We start from the raw sequence: 21,679 nt of genomic DNA, 5'->3' as shown, positions 1-21,679 counted from the left end.
CATCCACTAATACTTATTTTTCTGTCAGAGAAGGCTTACTATAATGGGTTTTGATGAGGCAGTTCACCTGTACCTCGTTGGTCAATGTACCAAGGTTAACGTTTCCACTTCTTCAATTTATGCTGATTTATATGTCATTTCCATCCAACCTATTGTACTCTCTACGGGAAAAGGTGGTCGATCTGCTTTGCTCTTTGAAGCCCGAAGGTGCTGCGGAGCTTTGGTTTTGTTTATTCTCTAAAAAAATATTTTTTTCTTGCAACTTGCGTAATGCTTAGTTCTTCGTGGGAAAATGTTTATGGTAGGGAACTCCGGTACGAAAAGCCACGCCAATTTATTGCATTTTACCAGCTATTGAAGTATACCTTTGCTTTGTTTCTTGCTGACAAATTCTCTTTGGGGAGGCAATCCGTAACTATAATTTATTGGTGTTCCTTCAGTTCTATAATTTTAAAACTGCCAGGCCAAAAGCTATACACAATGCAAATGTTTTTTCATCATAGTTATATACATTACATATGTTAGTTAGATGCATTGCAAATGCAAAACTTGATCCTATTTAGTCAAAGTCAAATTGAAATTTCCCTGAAAAGAATAAAAGTTGAGAAATGTTCTATAAATCGGAAGAATTTGAATATATTCATCCAGACAAAGGGGTTATCTTTTCCGTTTTCTTGCAATGCGAGGTGGACCAGCAACATTTGTGGCTGCTATATTTATTGTAGGCAGAAAAAAATATTTTATAATAAGTAGTTCAGTACATTGTTCCTTAAAGTGACAAATCATAACTTATAAAATATATTCCGCCTACCCGCTGCCAGTTTGTAAATGTTATACAGATCATTTTAAAATGTTTCCTGCTTTTTTCAGCAAAAGAAGCTCAATTCGTTGCACTCCCTCTTCTGCTTCTCGTCGCTGTCATCCTAGTTGAACCCTTTCAGAAATTTCAAAGTGACATATTTTTTAAGTGGTTAAATTCTGGTACCAGAGGTTGTCTTCGGCTGAGTTTTTTACTATGTGGAAAGGTGGGCTGGGAAACAGATCACTTCTCTTTTTGCAAAAGAAGAAAAAAGTGTGTTGTTTTGCTATGGGTTGTTATGGTTTGTTATTTTGAAACAGTAGTTCAGACCTCGCAAATGACGGACAGTGAGTATCTTTAGTAACGACGGCTGATGTAACGATAAATAAACGCGCGCTAATTATTTAGGAAGATTGCAAGGAGATGAAGTGTCTCTCTGGAAGGATTACACCACAGAGCGTAATTTTTTGTAGTTTTAAATTAGCAGAAACATTGGGCAACTGCTTTCGAAAGATTTGAAAGAACACGGTGGATTTTTGAGCACATTTACGTGGTGAACTTGGACGGGTGACATTGTATGTTTATTGCAATTATACACCATGGCTCAAAAGAACACTTCAATTCTTTGTGTTTCTACAGATTGCAACCATGGCTGTTAAATACTTCTACTTGCGGACAATATTTTTCAATAACTAATAACCACAAAAAGCTTTTCAGCAATGCTACGGATTGCAGCAGAAAACAAGGCGTATTCCCCAGTGGAGGAGCTTAGTTACGCTTTCTGTGTGTAAGCGTGACTAACCACTCAGGCCTTGTATTGGGGCAAAGAACAAAAACATGTCTGCAACATCAAATTTGATAGAAAAGTGTTTTCTGCATTTCTCGCTACATGTAGGTTCCTTCGGAAGTGGTCATTCCCGTCAATTGTGGGAAAAAATGACTTTAAAATGCTAACAAAGCTGCTATATATGCGTCTAATCTTGCTATGTCACTATAGCCATTGTTTCAACCAAGCAAGCAGCTGAAAGAAACTGTCCACTTCTGCAGTTTTAGAGCTGTAAATTGCATCGGGTAGGAAAGCCGAACGCAAATATTTGAAATGTGGATTACCAACAGTATTCCAATCTTTGACTTGATTTGCCTTTTTTTGTGCAGCACTCACTGCTTTGTCCACCGCATCCCTGGGCGGTGGAGTTTGGTGGACGAAATGAAGACGCAATTGCCTGAGCTGACCAAATGGCTTCAGAAAAGTAGACTACTAGGCAATGTTCAAAATGAGACGACATCAGCGGCCCGGAGATGGAGAGCAATAAAACTTTAGTTCACTGCTTTCCCTTTCTTGCCTGGTATCATTTTCTTCTCGTCATTGCGTCATCTCTGCATGAAGTGGAAGTGAGAGCGAGACTGTGGGTGAAAAACTGCTGAGTTTCTTAACAAGTGTGAGACAGACATAAATGTGACAGCGGATATTATTTCCAGAGCACCTACTACTATGTTGAAGGCATCGATTATTTTCTCGCATGATCAAAATTGACAGCACTTAGCGTAGGAGAAACAAATCACGTTGTTGCTAACTTCTACAACACTGAAATTGTGTTGGTTTTTCAAGCGAAACCCGAAAAAAATGTTCTTGTGGAATTTGTTCTCATCGGAAATTATGCAATTTTTCACAAAACACTAAAAGATGGGATCAATAGGTTAAGGTAGGATTACCAGTTTTAAACATAGACATATATTTATGTTTTTACCAGAACACAGTCTCAACGTAAGGGTATTCTTGGGGAATCGAAAGAAGATATCTAAAAAATATTCTCGCTAATACAGATTGCTTTCTTAATTATCCGCTTGGAATCCGTCGCAGGAGAGGTCAATGGATGATCCAGAGGCCTCAGGGCAAACAGCACACGGTCGAAATATTTTTAGGAAACACAAATGATGCCACGAGCAATAACAGCTTGCTGGGTGCGATGCACACAACGGGGTTGAACGGTGGTGAGATGTAGGTGCTGTTAAAATCAATATGTCACGCGCTAGGGAATGAGACGGATGGTAAGAGACGTTCGTAGAATTGTTGTGCGTCATGTGTTTTTGAGAAACCAGAGCTTTTTTTCTAATCAACATGGCTACGTCTCTTCTCGCTATAAACAGACGCATGAGGTTCCCTTGGGGCATACTTTCTCCTCATTACTCTTCAATAGGCGGTAAAGCTTTATACCGATTCACTCCGATGTACAAACCCGGGTTGATGGATATGATATCGCATTTGTCATTTTTTGACGGACATTCATCCCATGTGTCATATCAATCTTATTTAAACGCCTCGCAATTATTGCTGGACGTTTTAAAATACCCTTTAAATATTAAGAAGTGTGTTCTTGTGTTCTCTGTTTATACCTAATCTTGGTTTCGTAATCCTGTCCTAGACAATCCATTTGTAAGGCGGATTTGCGAAAACATCTTGTAATCACACAAGGCACTAATTTGAATAGGCGCCTACACATTCATACAACGGTTTCAAAATTTCGTATTTTTCAAACTAAACTAACAGACAGGATTCCATGGCGGTAATGACATGTTATTTTAAGCGCTTCCTGCCTCCATGAACGTCGCACGCTGCATTGGGATATTTGGATGTCTTCCAAATTACTTTTCCGGCATCCAATAACCTTGGTTTGGGTGCCGGATAAAGGCTGGCGATGACGTGTCTTGATGAGGAGATTGACATGTTTTTCGTGGGTACAAAGGGCAACGGTACGAATGGTAACGTTTGCACTTCAATTTATGGTGACTCAGATGTCATTTCTTTTTAACGTATTCGCTCTACGAAAAAAACAGGGACGACGTGCATTGCACTTCGGATTTACAGGTGCTATGCCATTTGAGATTTTTTCAAAATTTTTTTGAGGTCCCTGTTGTCTTTTATCTCAGCAAACGCTTAGTGATTGGCTGTACCATTTTTTAGTAGGGCAGTCGTGTATAAAAAGGCACGCCACTTTCCAAGCTTTACCAGCTATTGAAGTAAAACTGTGCCTTGTTCTTGTGTAAGGAATTCGCTTTGGTAAGGAAAACATTAACCATAGTTTCTTTGCATTGCTTGATTTTGTTACTTTTTTATTTTTTAAATTATCATCGCAACAGTTATAGATAGTGCAAATGTATTTTTGTTATATTTAGCTGCTAACTACAAAATAATTCTTAGTCAAAGACAAAGTTCATAGATTTTAGAAGGAAAACATCGTACAACTGTTATATAATAACCTTTTCTACTTAGAATAATAATTTTATTGTGCGTACTCAATAAGTGGTTATGATAAAATAATCACACTCCACGGTTTTGACCAATTCAGCTGAATTTAAAAAGGTTCCATCGACGGCACTAAAATATAACTTTTCCGCATTTTTGCAATGCCAATTTCATATCAAACAAATTTGGGTAATATGATTATAGCACGTAAAATACTTATCGCCTATTACGTAGTTCAGTGCATACCTCTATGAAGTGACAAAATCAAACTTTATTATGTATTCCCCACCACCGTTGCCGGATTAAAATTTTAATTAAAAGGGAATTCCGTTTTTGTTTTCGCTTTTTAGCAGAAGAGACAAGATGGCTCGATTCTTTGGACTCCCACTTCTGCTTCTCGTCGCTGTCATCCTAGGTGACGCTTTTCAAACATGATTCAAATGAAATATTTTCTAATGAAGTTGATTTCTTGTGTCTTACGTTAGTGTTCGATGGAGTTTCTTACCAATGGCAGACCTGTACAGAATAAATAAGGCAACATGTCTCTTTACAAAAAAGAGAAAAGATTTCATCTTATGTTCTCGCTAATTCTGAAGCAGTATACAGTTGAAACCTCTGGAATGACTGAGAACTAATAATTTTTGTAACACCGGCCAATGCATCGCAGTATAACAACGCAGTAATAATTTAGGCGGAAGATGTAGCCTTTATAGCGGCACGAAGACTCTACGTCAAGAAGCTGAAAAGGAGATAGATGTCACTATGTCTAACATTTACAGCACAGCTCAAGTTTTGTTGTGTGGGTTTAGGTTCTGAGAAAGAATGTAGACTGTTTTCGAAAAATTTAAAAGAGCAGCGTTGATTTTGGTGCAAGCTTGCGTGGTCTACGGAGACAGAGTGGATTTTTATGCAACAATACACCATGTCTGAAAACATTTGTCAGCTTTGATGCTGGCACCGCTTACGAACGTGATTATTCGATACTTCCAGTTGCTTCCCCAATTTGCTCAGAACAGCATAAATATGCCAAGAGACGTTGACTCCGTGTGAGACAAAACTACGCGTATTTTTCAGACAAAATGCGTAGTTAAGTTTATTATTTGCAGGATATACCTTCAGGAATTGTATTAAGCCAAAACACCAAAAACGTGTCATCAGAGTTTACCCAGCAAGCGTTTTCTACATTTCCCGCGCACGTACGACTCTGGAAATCCGGGGAGTCCACTTTAAGGCTCGCAAAAATAAAGGACTCAGAAACGGTTGCAATGTTGTATTCGTACACCTGAAATTACAATGGCATTGTAGACATTTTTCCTGCAAAAAAATAAACGGAACAAAAATCTGTATTATATAAAGTTTGAGGGCGCTGTTTGAAACAGGTACAGGCGAACACAACCATTTAGACTCTGCTTCTGTAATATCTTCCACGCTTTGACCTTACTTCAATTTTCTTTGCTTAGCCCTCAGTGCAACGCCGACCGCAGCCCTCGGTGGTGGAGTTGGAGGAGGCCGTGCTGAAGAAGCAATTGCCCGCGCCGAGGAACTGGCGGCACAAAAGTAGAGCAGCCTGCAACATTGAAAATGAGAAGACATCGAGTGCCTGAAGATGGAGAGCAATAAAGCTTGAAAGAAGTGCTTTCCTGTAGTCTTCTGCTTTTGAACACCTCTGCTTTTGAAACTACACTGGTCAGGCTCACGTGGACCGCTCGGGGAACGTAGGCCTGTTGTGCCAAAAGAGATGATATGGCTTCCAAACGTTCAATTCTACTGCATTGCCGAACAGGTTCGCGCAGCGGCACTTCAAATTCTTCCCAAAGTTTTTAAGCTTTGCAGCAGTCGCCGGCACATTTACGTCGACGTCGTCTTCGCTGTGAGCATTCACAGTGCACCGATTGGCACAAAAGTTTGTTTGACTCGTCTTTTAAGTTGGAGCTTGGCCGCGCCTTTTTGTTAAAACAGTTAGCCGATGTTATTACAGATGCTATTAAGAATAATACATATACAAAGGACTAACCCGATAAAATTCATAGCGGTTGCATGAAACGCCGTCGAAGTAAACAACGAAGACACTTGTGGCGTCATGCATCCCCTTTAAAGAAAGTTAGTTATATTTAGAGTACGACGTTCTGGGAAGTTCTTTTTCAAGGTTATTTTTCGTATCAGGCTAAAACATGCCCAAAAATTTCAGGTATAAGGCAGTGATATTTGTTGAGATTTCCTTTTTTCTCACTGCACCACGCAAGTTTCGGTTCCAGAGCCGTTCACAAGCTGTGGAAAAGTTGACTCTCTGTTTCGGACTAGGAAAAGAACATCATAGTTACTGCAGACATTTTTAAATTTGGGGACATTCGCAGATTCCAAACTGCCAGAAATGACTCTAAAAAGTTTTTCGTAACGCGCTAACATACCTAAACAGAGGTTAGCAGAAATTCTATTTGCTAATTTGTTTCTACCACGATCACGTTTACGAGAAACGCCAGCACCAGCGAGAGGGTTTGGAAGGTTGTGCAAGGCGATCGTTAGCTTCGCTTTCAAACTAATTAAATTACAGGCCGCGTCAGCCGCAATTCTTTCGAAAGAACAGCACATTGCACAGTTACGAATGGCCATGGGTTCGGAACTGCCTTGGCTCAACGTAACGCGGTTCTGCCAGAGCTATAGACTACGAATCCCGCCCCAGATTGAGAAAACGCAGTGTCTAGGGTGCCGTCCGACGGAACTCTAGCTGGCCCCTGTAGGCTTGTCTGGAGTGCCGTCCGACGACATTCGACTATTTAAGACTAGTCTAGCACCGGTCCAAAGCGTTTGTCGTAGTTTGAGGATCCGCCTTAGGTTCATGCTCGCAAGGACGGGGGTTCGAAACCGGTTCTTGCCTCGGTTTTTTTTCATCTTTCTATTGAAGTATAATTTTTACGCCTTAGGTTAACTTTTGTGTTTAAAATGATTTCTTTGTGTGCGTTAGGTTATCTTATGCTATGTTTCGGTTATGTTGCCTAGCTTTACGTTATCTAGAGTGATGTAGTGCCAGACGCGGCAATTTTGCCACAAAACGCCGGTGAACGTCGATACAGTGCACTGGATATAATACCGTCGAACGGCACTCTAGACACGGCCTTGCGAAAACCACCTAGTTTTTATATTCCATCGCATCGCTTCTGTTACGAATTTCAGGTGTCTCGCCGAGAAACGACGATGACGAAGTAGAAGGAGAGGTTCGTTTGTGTTCTTCCTCCGCTGGTTGTTTTCGCCAGATCTCGTGGTTTTCGGTTGGTTTACGTCCAGTGATCTGTAGTGACGCTAGAACATCTCTGGCCCCTCCATGGTCGGACTGCAAGCAAAAGGATGGCCCCTTAGGGTTCTCCTCTGCATCGGATCCGGCCCACCGACCGCTAGGCCTAACCACACTGGTTCTCAGCCACTGGCGGTTGCGACGGCACGCCTCTATGTCACGCATGCGAGAAAAGCTCTGCGAACCGCAATCCACTGCGCCTAGGTAGACGCTCGCTGCTCCTGACATCGCTACAAACCCGGCCCCGGACTACCCGCTGCAAATGGATGTAACGCTACCGTTCCCACTATCCCCGGCGGACCCCTCTACTTTATCGAAGCGGTCTTCGGCCAAAGGTGCGGCCCGAGTTTGGGCTTAGGTTTCACCCTCGCCTGCGGCCAAACGGGTGTGTACATCTCTCACAAACACATCCCTGCAACCGACCGATGAACGGTATACAACAGCGACATCTACTTCATCCCGTACAGCCGCTGCGAGTTCGCAGGTCCCTACAACCAATGAGCAGAGTCCGTCAGTGTACAAAGTTGCCATCAAACCTCGAGAGCGATTCAACATCCTCTCTCTTCCGATAAGAACACTAAAGCAGACGCTGGATGGATGCCTAGAAACATCCGGTTTTGCTGGCTACGCGTACCACAGCCGAACCAACACAGTGTCTGTGTGGGTGTCGTCTCCTGAGGCTGTCCACCAACTGTGCCCATATTCTTCTGTTGGCTGGAAAACAGCTACCTATATAAGCGTGCCTGCTCTCCGGTACTGAGATCCGACGCTATGTTGTTTCGGGAGTAGACCCGGGAGAGAATTCTGAAGACCTGCAGGCCAGTACCCATTGCTCCACGCCCCAGAATCTTCTTGTCCGCTACATGGGCGCTGTCCGCACGTGTCTCATAACTCTGCCAGGGCCTTTAGAGCCGCCGGATCGTCTTTTCTACAATGGCTGCGTTCTTCGCCCACTCCATACAATGCCGGAGTGGTACATAGTTACCAATGCTTCCGTGACGGACACATGAGAACGTCGCGCCCATTCCTTGTCACAGAAGCGCAGGTGACAACGGCCTCGGAACCTCCGGCTTCGACGGCATCAGAGCCACTGGCTACCTCGCCGTTCGCCTCACCGTAAGCCAAGTTTCGATGAGGTCTTTGCCGCATGGATGAAAAATGCGTCACGAGCAAAATGTGCCCGATTAAGTGCAAAGCTGCTCGCGCTAAGCGACGCGCGCTCCGAAGCCAGCCTAAGCCCAACTATATTCGGCTGTTCGGCTGTTTGCCGACGATGGTTTCGACGGTTTCGACAGTTTCGGCTGTTTGCCGAAGGAAAGCGAAGAAGTGGTAGAACACGACGCTGTGGAGCCTTTGAATTACTACCAGCCATAGTACCACGAAGTGCGTTGTGGCTCCCGCCTTCGGAAGAAACTGCACAATCAAACTGTGCGATAATGTACGGTTATGGAAGAGGTGGAAAAGATAGACCAACAGTTGGCGGTGCTGCAAACTGACGTGAATAAGCTCACACAGCGCCTGCCCCGCTTAATTCATCGCCCGAACCGCCAGCCTCCACCGTAACAAGACCGGTCGAGTCGGCGCCGTTTCGCGCCAACAAGCATGAACCCACCAAAGCCTGTCCCTTCTGCTTTCACAAACCATGAGCGTCTACAGCTTGTGGTGCAGCAGCAGCAGAAGTTCATGTGAGTGTTAGCGGCCCAACTAAGTTAACTCATTTCACTGTGCATGTTCCACAATATATAGTACAATGGAACTGTCGCGGACTCACAGAAAAAAATTGGGGATCTTCGGGAACGTGTTCGCCTAGGCAAACTGCGAGCATGAAATTTACTACTACAAGAGAAAAACTCTCTACCTCGCTCCCAAACTTTTACGGCTGACGCTACGCAATCCATACATGATCGGCGTTCTGGCTCCAATGAATCTCGGTCAGGCAAAGCCGCCATCTATGTGCTTACGGCTTATCCGCAAACTCAGATCCCCTGGACGAGTCGTGTACGGAATGACAAGAAATCGTTGCACTGAAAGCACAACTGCCGAAGTACGCAATAATCTTGGTGTCATGTTATGTACGTCCACATAGCGGACGTGCGCCTTGTCTAAGATTGGGCTTGTTGACATCTCTACGGCATTCCCACGCAGCTTGTCCGATACTCGTGGCCGTGGACTTTATTGCCCCTCCTTGCGGTTATGCTACCACAAGGGCACGCAGGCGGGCGCTACTTGCCTACTTCATCGATGCGCACTTCACTCTCCATAACGATTTCTCGTGTCCTACGCGCCAATGTATTCATCCCGCTGGCCACCCTACTCACCCGATTCAACCTCGTGGCTTGGCAATCATACGGTCTCCTGGCACCTAGAGGCCGACTGCTGGAGCAGTCATGACCATCCCATCAGGCTTGGCATTGTCCCAACCTCGACGCGTCACTAACGACGGCGCTGCACTGAAACAAACTGGGATACGTTCGGAGGTAACATCACCACAATGCTCACGGCGCCAAGTCCGGACCCAATCAGTCTCGTTAAAGAAGCCCTGCGAAGCACCTGTGAGGACACATCGGCAGCGGAATTGCAGCAGAAGCCTGACCTTCGACTCTTACATCTGTGGGCCCAACGCGAAGAAGCTGAAGTGGCTGCCTCCCGAGATCCATAGTCTGTGGAGGCCGGAATACGCTTACAACGTCTGACTGCGGCTGCCAGGCGTCATGAGAAGCGTCGGTCAAGACAGCGATGGATGAGCTGGCGTAAATTGCTCGGTCCATCGGCGTCTACATCATCAATCTGGCGCACCGTGCTATTGAAAGTAGTGACCGCTTTCCAGATGAGGTAGCCACTGCATGTCTGGCATCGGAGAGGGACCCTGCGCAATTTGCCGCCGATGTTCCCCGCGTCCTGTTCCCCGCCTTTGACATTCTTCCAGCCAGCAACCCGTGCCCATTTCTCCGGCCGAGTCACGTTTGTTCCTCCCCTCCTGATGACGCCGCGCGTGGAATTCAATCGCCTTTCACGATAGCCGGATTTCTTGCTGCGCTTCATCACGCCAAACAGAGGACCACTCCCGGGCCAGGCGGCCATACGTACGAGGTTTATAAGAAACTCGACGACCCATCCCTCAGCAATCTCTTTGACGCTATCAACGAGATGTGGCTCTCTGGTCACACACCAGTATCTTGGCTACTCGCAGATACCGTCCCGATAACGAAGCCCGGTAAGCCACCCGATCAGCTCCCTCATTTGCGTCAAATACTCTTGACCTGCACCTGGTTGAAACTGTTGGTGCTCATGCTGGCGACTTGGCCTCAATGGTGGATGGACAGTTTCAGGTGGTATCACTTACAGCAGATCAGGCTTAGTCCCCGTCGGGGTACCGAGGATAGGCTTTACCATTTCTCCTCAATGGTGCTACTTGGCGGGCGATCAAACAAGTTGCACGCAGTGCTTGCCATGGACATACAAAAGCCATACGGCAACGTTAGCCACGGAGCCATCTTGGAAATTCTCCAAGGCCTTCTCCTACCGGACAAGGTTTGCTCTTTTCTCCGGCACTTCCTCACAAAAAGATCCTTTTCGGTACGCATTTGCTGGACAAGGTATCGCCACTTTACGGCTGTCCGCAAAGTGCCTCATCTCGCCCTTCCTTTTTCATACTATTATGTTGCCGCTTGCCTGGCATCTCGGATCTATACCTGACATGCACTTTTTGATGTACGCGGACGACATCAAAGTGTGGACTGTACACTCTGGCCTGACTCTGCAAACCGCGTGCCTCCAACAAGCCTTGTCTGACAATCCGAAATGGTGTCAATACGCTGGACTAGCACTGTACGTCGAAAACACAGCTATTCTTCCTGTGGCCAGTGATTGGTGTGTCGCCGAATGGAGGTGTATCCGATCATATTACAACTCCGCGGCCGACCTGTACGCACTGCCGCCTCAGTTCGCGTGCTGGGATTAGAAATTTGTGCGCCTTGGTTAGCGTCTATGTGGCTATGTTCCGCTCGCCAAAAAGCGGGGCAGATGCTCCACCTCATCCGATGAATCTCACATAAGTCTAGAGGCTCCTGTTTCAAAATGGCCCGTCTATTGCTACGGTCTGTACTCCAGCCTCGGCTTGTTTACCAGGTCCAATTCAGACACCTAACCAAGCGGAGTGGGCTCGAATTGAGGCAATTAACCGAGGCGCAATGCTTGCCATTACCTGCCTGCCTAGGATAACACCGATTCCTGCTCTTCAGGCCTAGACTCAAGTTAACACGTTGGATGAGCTTGTACATCAGCGTCGGAACGCCCGCATGAATAAACTCACCTTCGTTGCCGAGGCAGCCGGCTGTAGGTAACTACGTGGGCCGTTTACTACACACGTTCCCAGCCTGTGTCGTTACCAGCCCACCTTGGCTATACCCATCGGTTTCCAACAATAGCCCACAAACGCTACTGCGCAATCGATCCGACGGACATTCTGACATGCTTTTCGCGGATGCACAAGAACTGGAGGCTTACTCTGAACTTGTACTTGTAGCATAGTATTTTAGCTGTCGGGTATACTATCGCAAAAAACGTGCGTATGCACCATGCGTATGCATAGCTGCTTATTTTTATTCCGACAACTCCAAGGTTGAGGTTTCTTCTCTGTAGAGATAGAGGTATGTGTGGGTGGTTTTGTTCTTTGATATTTATATAAAAGCTATGGTATTCCTAATTTGATCAGCAAAGTCTGTTCATTTGGGCCGGTGACCCAGAACTGTAAACTTTCGTGTGTGAATAAATTTCATTGCGAATTTCCGACAGGCTATTTTACTTCAAAGCCAAAATGTGTGAGGAATTGAGACTTTCAAATGCAATAATGAATAGTGATTATGCAAGCCAACATTAAGTGACGTATTGCTTTAAAGCAAGTCTTCCGAAGTGTGCACTTTAGAAAACCAACCTAATGCCTGTAGCATAGAAGTGGCGGCCCTGCAAAAGAAAACCCTCCCCGCACGGGGCACCTTGAGTATTCATGGTGACGGTGAGCAGCGACACCGCGGACCCCGAGCTCCCAACATAAGCCGTGTCCAACCGTGGCGAGGTGTTTAAAGGTGAAGGGTAGAAACTGTAAACGGTGGCCGTCGGAGCCTTGGTCAAGCTCCGGCCGATGTGCTCCCTGCCTGTCTACCAGGGAGGGAGCTCCGGGACCTCTTCGACTACCAGGGTAAGGTCAAAGGAGAAAGTATTCCAGTCTCCCTGCTTTTATACTATGATGTATGGTTTCCAAATTTTCTAAATCCAAAGATCGGCCCCCTAAAAGGGCCCGCACCAGTGTATCCTTTCCTCCGTTGCCAACGACGAGTTTCCCAAAGCCGGACAACTATGCTAGGTTTTTGGTAATTGAATCTGTTGATGCGTCGAACCTCCTTGCCACAAAGTCTGTCTTTTTGATCTCCAAATTTCTTGAGGGCATTGTTGGTCAGTCCTACAAAGCCAAAAAACTCAGAAACGAAGTTCTTGTGCAAGTGAATAACAAGCAACAAGCTACAAATCTCTTGACTCAAACTCGCATCGCAGATCTCGACATCAGGGTCACACCCCACCGCAGCCTTAATAGCTCCCAGGGTGTGATCTCTGAGTCAGATCTGATGAATGAAACTGACACCGATCTGTTGGAAGGCCTGAAGGACCAAGGTGCGACAGCAGTGAGGCGTATCATGATTAATCGAGATAACAAGGAAATCCTAACAAAACATGTTATATTGACGTTGGACCATTCCACAATACCTTAATCAGTAAATGCAGGTTTCATTCATTGCCCCGTCAGGCCATACATCCCCAACCCCCGCCGGTGTTTTAAATGCCAGCGGTTTGGGCATGGCACTGCCGCCTACCGTGGTCGACTAACATGCGCCAAGTGCGCACAACACGATCATCTATCTGACAACTGCCCGTCGCAAACCCTCGTCTGTGCTAACTGCCAGGGACCCCACGGGGCCTACTCTAGAACATGCGAGAAATTCAAACAGGAGAAGGAGATCATCAAGGTGAAAGTCACTGAGAACCTTACCTTCCCCGAGGCGCGAAAGAGCTTCGCCTCTTTCCCCTTGGGGAGGTACGCCGACGCAGCTCGCCGGGGGGCGGAGCGGCGTCTGGTGTCCACAGGGACCCAGTTCAGCGAGTCTGACCTGGTTCCGCCTCCGCCCCCCGCTGGGTTGCGTCACGCAGCCCAACCCGGCACCACGTCGCTTGCTGAGGCAGCAGCGGTTGTGGTTCAAACCACTTCTGTTGGGACCGGTGCCGCTCCCGTCTCCGCCTCGCGGTCCTCCATTGTGTTGGAGGGTACCGAGGTGATGGACACCACGGACCCCGCACCGGCTCCCACCACCACCGCACCGCTCGTGCCACCTCTGGTGCCCCCGACGCCCTCGGCGGTGGCGGCTGAAACGAAGGGCTCCCAAAGGGGGGCCAAGTCCGGGGGGCCCGGTCCGTCGGGCACCCCTCGGGCATCCGACGACGAGATGGATGTCAGGCCGTTCCTGCCTGCAACGCAGCGCAAGGAGCGGCCTCCGACGCCAAAGCCAGCAGCAGATAGGCCCTAAAAGCCAAATCCTAGAGCAACAGCCCCGAAAGACACATGAACACACATACACACAGACTTCAGCAGCTTCTAAATCTCCATATTACGAAGAGAAATTATTGCTTAATGGAACTGTAGAGGCCTCATTAAAAATCTTGATGATTTCCATGAGATATTGCATTCGAACCAGCCAAGTGTGATGTGGCTTCAGGAGACGCATTTGAATCCCAATCACACAAATTTCTTAAATAGGTACATGGTATTCAGAAAGGATAGGGTTGGCTGCACACACTCTTCGGGCGGTGTAGCCATAAAACCCCGGAAATCCCTAGCATACCAGCCTATCGCTCTCAACACCGTCCTTGAGGCTGTAGCAATACGCACAATAATGTTTAATAGGTTGATAACGGTATGCTCAATTTACATTCGTCCTGATTATGCACTGTCCAGCTCTGACTTCGAGGTGCTGGTCGACCAGCTGCCCGAACCGTACATCCTAACAGGCGACCTTAATGCACACAACTCTCTTTGGGGCTCCTCCAGAACGGATGCCCGAGGTCGCCTAATTAAGAAATTTCTTACTTCTTAAGGAGAATGCCTTTTCAACAAAAAGCAGCCTACATACCATAACTTAGGACATAATACGTACTCACATCTCGACTTGGCTATTGGTTCTGCAATTCTCTTTCCATATGTTGAGTGGGGCGTGGGCACTGACCCATATGGTAGTGACCATTTCCCCACTTCCCTAACATATATAGGTAAAGGCCCATGCAGTCCATCTTCCCATAACAGGTTTAATGAATCAAAAGCAAACTGGAGTATATTCACAGAAACACCTAAACTACACCAGACAACCATAGAACACCTACACGTGGAGGAAGCTTCCCAACTCATCACGGCACACATCTGAGACGCTGCCGAAAAGACCATTCTCTACACCTCCAGCGCTCCCCGCAACCAAAGGAGGCCGTGGTGGAATGAGGACTGTAGGCGGGCGCGAGAAGCCCAGAACAAGGCGTGGGGTGTCCTTCGCCGGTACCCCACGTCAGATAACCTCATTTCTTTTAAACGAGCACAAGCTTTTGGGAAGCGAGTGCGTCGTGAGGCGAAAAGGGAGAGTTGGCGCACGTTCCTCACTTCTATAAACTCATACACTGACACGCGAAAAGTATGTACACGAATACGTAAACTAAAAGGACAACAGACACACAGCCTGCCCCTGGTTAGTACAACAGGGGACACACTGGAAGACCAGGCTAACACACTCGCACAACACTTCCAACATGTGTCCAGTTCAGCGCACTACACCAACGCTTTCATAAAACACAAAACATCCTGTGAGAAGAAGTCCTTGCGAGACAGTAATAAGTCGACGTCATCTTATAACACCCCCTGCTCACTGCATGAGCTGAAGATCGCACTTAGTACATGTAAACCTTCAGCTCCTGGCGCAGACAACATTACATACACTATGATTCAACACTTGCACACAGACACACTTAAAACTCTCCTTCACCTCTACAACAAAATATTTCTTTCGGGGCACCTCCCAAGGTCATGGAGGGAGGCCATCGTAGTGGCCTTTCTGAAAGAGGGGAAGGACCCTTCCTCTCCCGCAAGTTATCGTCCCATCGCCCTCACAAGCTGCCTGTGTAAGCTGTTCGAGAAGATGAACAATAGGAGACTCATGTACTTCTTAGAGTACAATGGTTTTCTCGACAGCTGCCAGGCTGGCTTCAGGGCTGGGAGATCCACCAACGATCAACTGGTTGCGTTGGCATCGTATGTAAAAGATGCCTTTATCCATATTCAGTTTTGCATAACAGTCTTTTTTGATATGGGAAAGGCCTATGACACTGCCTGGCGGTATGGCATCTTGAGTGAGCTCAAGTCGTTTGGTGTCTCTGGCAACACGCTGAACACCCTCGCTAGCTACATGTCGGAAAGGACCTTTCGAGTGAGGGTTGGCAGTGCACTTTCCAATGTATATGTGCAGAAAAAAGGCGTTACTCAAGGCGGTGTCCTGAGCTGCACACTATTCATTGTTAAGATGAACTCTCTCCAGAAGGCATTGCACCAACCATTTCCTGTTCTGTATATGTAGATGACGTCCAAATATCTTTTAAGTCGTGTAACCTCTCAGTTTGTGAACGCCAAGTCCAGCTTGGGGTAAACAAACTTGCTGGCTGGGCGAACACAAACGGTTTTAAACTGAACCCTGTAAAAAATTCCTGCGTATTCCCGCGAGGGGAACACGAGTAAATGCAGAGCATTGGGGCCTCAGTACTGGTTGAAGGCAGTGTTGCTTCCATCGCTTCTTCCGTGATGCTGGAGTAGCAGACACGAGTAAACGTGGGAGCGAGCGTCAACCAAAGAAGGAAGGAGCCACGCAGTGACCGAAGCACGAGCGACCGCTAGGGGCTTTATATTTGCAGCGCGCGCAGTAGAGGGAGAGCGGCACGGGGGGGGAGAGCGCACATGCGCAAGCAGCGCGCGCTCTTCTACGCCCCACCACGCTGCTATCACGCAGCTGTTACGCCGAGACACGGCCGGACTGGAGGAGCGGCGAGCACGCACTTTCATATGAAAGTGCGCGCCCACCGCTCCTCCAGCCAGCCCGTGGCCGAGACCGTGACGGAGCGTTCCGGGGGTGACGAGCGAACGGGCTGACTACGACGCATGCGCGCACCTGCTGCGGACGCGGAGCTGTGGACGCCGTCTGACGCAGGAAGAGGCGAGGCTAAGAAATGCTCTGCATTTAAAAAAGCACTTGTGTTGTGTTCTCCCGGAAGCGCGGAATTCATGCGGACCCTGATATCTCTATTAATGGTGTAGTAATCCCTGTCAGAGGGGAACAGAAGTTTTCGGGAATAATATTCTACAGAAAACTCACATTTATCCCTCACTTGAAACACCTTAAACTCAAATGCCTAAAAACAATGAACATTCTTAAAGTCCTGTCACACCAATCTTATGGTGCTGACAAGCAGCTCCTCCTGCGGCTTTATACTGCAGTGGTAGGATCTCGCTTGGATTATGGCAGTGTTGTTTATGGGTCCGCAACGAGGACGGCGCTAAAAATGCTTGACCCGGTGCTTCATTTGGGGCTTCGTCTTGCCTGTGGTGCTTTTCGCACTAGCCCCGTTGAAAGCCTCTATGCAGAGTGTCACAAATGGTCCCTGTATTACCAGAGGACATACACTAACTTGTTGTATGCCTCCAAAATCATGTCTATGAGAAATCATCCTTTTAATTCAACCATTCATGATGCGTCATCAGAGCAGCTCTTAGCAAATCGTCCCTCTATTTCCATGCCGTTCCCTATCAGAGTGAGAGCAGAAGCTTATGAGCTGGCTGTGTCATTTTCACACATCCACAACACACCCATTACTGATTTTATTGCGTCGTGGCAGCTCCGAGAAGTTTGTTGTGACTTGTCCTTTCTGCAATTTGACAGAAACAGGGCACCAAGGGTAGCCATTATTCAACATTTCCTCTTCCTGAAGGAGAAGTATCAATGCGCAGAGTATTACTGCGACGGATCAAAGACAGCTACGGCTGTGGCTTGTGCGGTGCATGGGCCGAACCTCAACGTGTGTAAAAGAATGAACTCCCACAACAGTATTTTTACGGCTGAAGCACACGGCATTTTACTTGTTTTAAATCACATCGTTCAACGTCAAATTTCAAAGTCCGTAGTGTTTACAGATTCTCTTGGTGTTGTACGTGCACTTTTGTCATGAACACGCTCAAAAAATCATGTAATCAATCTTGTTTTTAAGGCCCTTATGTGGGCACACGCCTCAAGTCTTGGAATAACAATATGTTGGGTTCCTGGCCACTGTGGAATACCCGGGAATGAAACCGCAGATCAAATGGCCACTTCTGGTACACTCTTGAATACATGGACATAGCAACAGTGCCGTACACAGACATGAAGCCACACATTAGACACCAACTTCGCAATGCATGCCAAACACACTGGAGTGAACAGACAGATAACAAGTTACACGTAATAAAACCACACTTGGGAGCATACACTACTGACTCACACAACAGACACATTGAAGTTACCTTAGCTAGGTTGCGGATTGGCCATACACATGCAACACACTCACACCTGCTCACTGGATCTCCAAGACCCATGTGTAGCAGGTGTAGGGACGGCCTATCCGTAGTCCACATCTTAATTACATGCAAGGCACTCGACACAACAAGACACAGACACTTCAAGGAACTATACAGACGAACAACAAAAAAGTCCGTCATCTTCCATAGTAAGGTTTCAAGCGAACCACGTGGACGACTTCGGGCTACGTACGTCTTCGGGATGTTCCGGAATCACCATCGGGGATCACCTCGTAGGCAAGTTGGCCGACACGTCGTAGAATCTGGTAGGGTCCGAAATACCATCGCAGAAGCTTCTCACATACTCCGCGTCGACGGATGGCAGTCCAAACCCACACACGATCCCCAGGGTGGTACTCGGCGTCTCGGTGTCGAAGATTACAGCGTGCGGCATTCACCAGCTGCTGGTCCGTTGTACAAACTCGAGCCAGCTGGTGGGCCTCCTCCACAAGCTGAGGGTATCCTTGGGCGTCGGCGTTGATGTCGTCGTCTTCTACGTGCGGAAGCATGGCGTCGAGCATCGTAGTCGGCCGTCTTTCGTAGACAAGCTCGAACGGCGTCATCTGCGTAGTTTCCTGGATAGCCATGTTATACGCAAAGGTGACATACGGTAGCACTTTGTCCCAAGTCTTATGTTCAACGTCGAGGTACATTGACAGTATATGCGTGCTTGTCTTGTTCAGGCGTTCCGTTAGTCTGTTCGTTTGGGGGTGGTACGCTGTCGTTCTTCCGGGATCCGTGTTGCTGTAGCGTAATATCCCTTGTATCAGCTCCGCAGTAGAGGATGTTCTGCGGTCCGTGATTATGACTTCCGGGGCTCCATGTCGCAGAACAACTTGGCTGATGAGGAACTGTGCGATTTCTTGTGCAGTCCCCCTCGGAAGAGCGGCGGTCTCTGCGTAGCGCGTCATGTAGTCTGTCGCTACAATAATTCACGTGTTCTCGGGTGGGCTTGTAGGGAACGGGCCCAGAAGGTCCTTTCCAATCTGTTGGAAGGGCCTAGACGGGACGCCGATCGGCTGCAGAAGTCCGGCGGGCCTCGTCAGTGGCGTTTTTCGTCGCTGGCAGTCACGGCAGCTCCGGACGTTGTGGGTGACGTCCGATGCAAGGCGGGGCCAGTAGTACTTCATCTTGATTTTTCCAATTTTGCGAGCTGTGCCGGGATGTCCGGAAGACGGGTCGTCGTGGCATGCTTCCAAAATTTCGTCACAAAGATCTGCCGGGATGACACGAAGATAATTCACTCTCGTTCCGGGGCTGCAATTCTTCTTCACGAGGGCGGAGTTTTTCAGGCTGAATGCTGGTAAGTTGTGTTTGAAAGCCCTGGGCACGGCGACGTTGCATCTTTGGAGGTAGTCAATCATGACGCGTAGATCGGGGTCGGCACGTTGCTGGGTGGCCACGTCGCCCTCATTAACGACTCCGAAGAACCCGCTGTATTCATCGGAGCCTTGTGGTGGTGGGTCGACGGGGGCACGGGGCAGGCAGTTGGCGTCGGAGTGTTTCCTCCCGGATTTATATACTACTGTAACGGCGAATTCTTGCAAGCGCAAGCTCCACCTACCAAGATACCCAGAGGGGTCCTTCAAATTTGGCGAACCAACACAGCACATGGTGGTCTGCCACAACCTTGAATGGTCTTCCAATCACGTATGGGTGAAGTTTTGAAATGGCCCATATAATCGTGAGGCACTCTTTCTCAGAGGCTGAGTAGTTTCTTCCTTGGACAGACCACGGCTAGCATAGGCGATTACTTTCTCGCACCAGTTTTTCTTTTGTGCGAGGATGGCACCCAAGCCTATATCACTGGCGTCCGTGTGCATTTCCGTTTCGGGATTTTCGTCGAAATTCCCGAGCACAGGCGGGCTTTGCAGGCATTGTTGCAGCTGGCAGAAGACTGTTTCTTGGGAATTTTCCCAGCTGAAAGGGGTGCTATCTTTCTTCAAGCGAGTGAGTGGATATGCAATGCGGGTGATGTTTCCGACGAAGCCCCTGTAGTATGAGCATAGTCCGAGAAATCTCCGCACGCCCGTCTTATCTTTTGGTCTTGGGAAGTTCGCTATGGTGGACGTTTTTGCAGGATCAGGCCGGACTCCCGCGGCATCGACGGCATGGCCCCAAAAGTTGAGTTCCTCGTACGCGAAGCGGCACTTTTCAGGCGTACAGACTGCAATCTTGCAAGGTGCTCGTTGAAAGTCCGGGAGAATACCACAACATCGTGGAGGTATACGAGGCAGGTGTGCCACTTCAGGGGAGCTAGCTCTGTGTCAGGACTCGTTGAAACGTTGCTGGCGCCGTGCAACACCGTAACGGCATCACTTTGAACTCGTACAGGCCGTCCGGGGTTATTTATGCGGTCTTCTCTCTATCTCTCTCGTCCACATCAATTTGCCAGTAGCCGGTCTTCAGATCCATCGATGAGAAGTACTTCGCGTGGCAGAGGTGGTCGAGGGCGTCGTCAATTCGGGGGAGGGGGTACACGTCCTTTTTGGAGATTTTGTTCAGTCGCCGGTGTCAACGCAAAACCTTAATGTGCCGTCTTTTTTCTTCACGAGTGCGACCAGCGCCGCCCAGGGGCTTTTCGATGGCTATGTAATGTCGTCGCTGAGCATGTCGTCGACCTGAGTCCGGATGGCTTCCCGCTCGTGTGAAGAGACGCGGTACGGTCACTGTCGGGTCGGTCGCGCTCCATCTTCGGTTATTATTCGGTGCTTCGCCAGAGGTTCCTGACGTAGTTTTGAGTTCGACGAAAAACACTCTCTGTAGCGATGCAGCAAATCCAATAATTTCTTCCGTTCTTCTTGCGGTAACGCCGGATTCACGTCGAAGGGATTCGGAAGCTTGAAGGTCTTGTCGGGAGCGCGTTCAAAGTCGGCAACGGCGATCACGTCACTTGCTGCTTCCGTTTCTCCGAAGAACGCGATTGCAGCGCCCGTGTTTAAATGCTGGTATTCTTCGCTGAAATTAGTGACCAAAAGTTGCGATTGGCATTCGTAAAGCGCGCAATGCCTCTTGCAACGAAGACACCGCGGTCGAGGAGCAACCTTTGGTCACTCTCTACGATAGTGTCGACGTCAGGAACAGCATCTTCACAGCAGACGGTGATCATCAAGCTTGCGCGGGTGGCAGTGTGACATGATCATCGGTGATTTTTAAAGCAGCACGGTACTCGGGGTTTGGTTATGGCGTCATAGAGTGATCGGAGGAAAAAGTTATGGACTTGGTCTGATGAAAGCGCTAATAGTATGGTAATCATGGCTTTTGGCATCTCCAGTTAAAGCGGTGCTTCTAGCGTCTGCTTGTTATGTTTGTTGCTTGTTGCTAGCCCGTTATTGTCTATACCTGTTGGTCTAAGGCGCCTCTGATCCCGGTGTCTGCATCGCGATATGCACACGATGTTATTAAACTATCTTTTTTCTGGCAAGCTGAGTGCTATTTCACGATTTTTGTTTGCAACTCATCTCGCTGTTTACGGGAACGTAAACCACAAATATTTTATGGGCTGCTGTTTCTGTATAAATGTGTTTAATACACATTACCATTAGAAAATGAGGCACACTTTTTGAAACATTTTATAAACCTTGACAAGGAAAAGTAACAAATTACTTCATTTTTCTACCAAACATCTCCGCTATGTGACAAATTATACAGACTGAAGTCGTG

The 21,679-nt window shown here is 47.7% G+C and overlaps 2 long non-coding RNA genes across 3 annotated transcripts in view; both read left to right on the top strand.

The window, feature by feature from the left end:
• LOC144145068 (uncharacterized) overlaps window positions 1–21,679 on the top strand; it is a 202,675-nt gene that overhangs the window by 13,502 nt on the left and 167,494 nt on the right. The gene's annotated exons all lie outside the window — the stretch shown is intronic.
• Window positions 4,390–5,678, top strand: LOC144145067 (uncharacterized). Its single transcript, XR_013317419.1, has 2 exons — window positions 4,390–4,458; window positions 5,504–5,678. It is a non-coding gene; the product is annotated as an uncharacterized LOC144145067 (long non-coding RNA).

Source organism: Haemaphysalis longicornis, unplaced genomic scaffold, assembly GCF_048455015.1.
Source record: "Haemaphysalis longicornis isolate Haplotype H1 unplaced genomic scaffold, Haemaphysalis longicornis Haplotype H1 scaffold_7, whole genome shotgun sequence".
In the NCBI taxonomy this organism is placed as follows: Eukaryota; Metazoa; Arthropoda; class Arachnida; order Ixodida; family Ixodidae; genus Haemaphysalis; species Haemaphysalis longicornis.
Note: the sequence above shows the minus strand (reverse complement) of the source record. Positions and strands in the feature narration are given on the sequence as shown.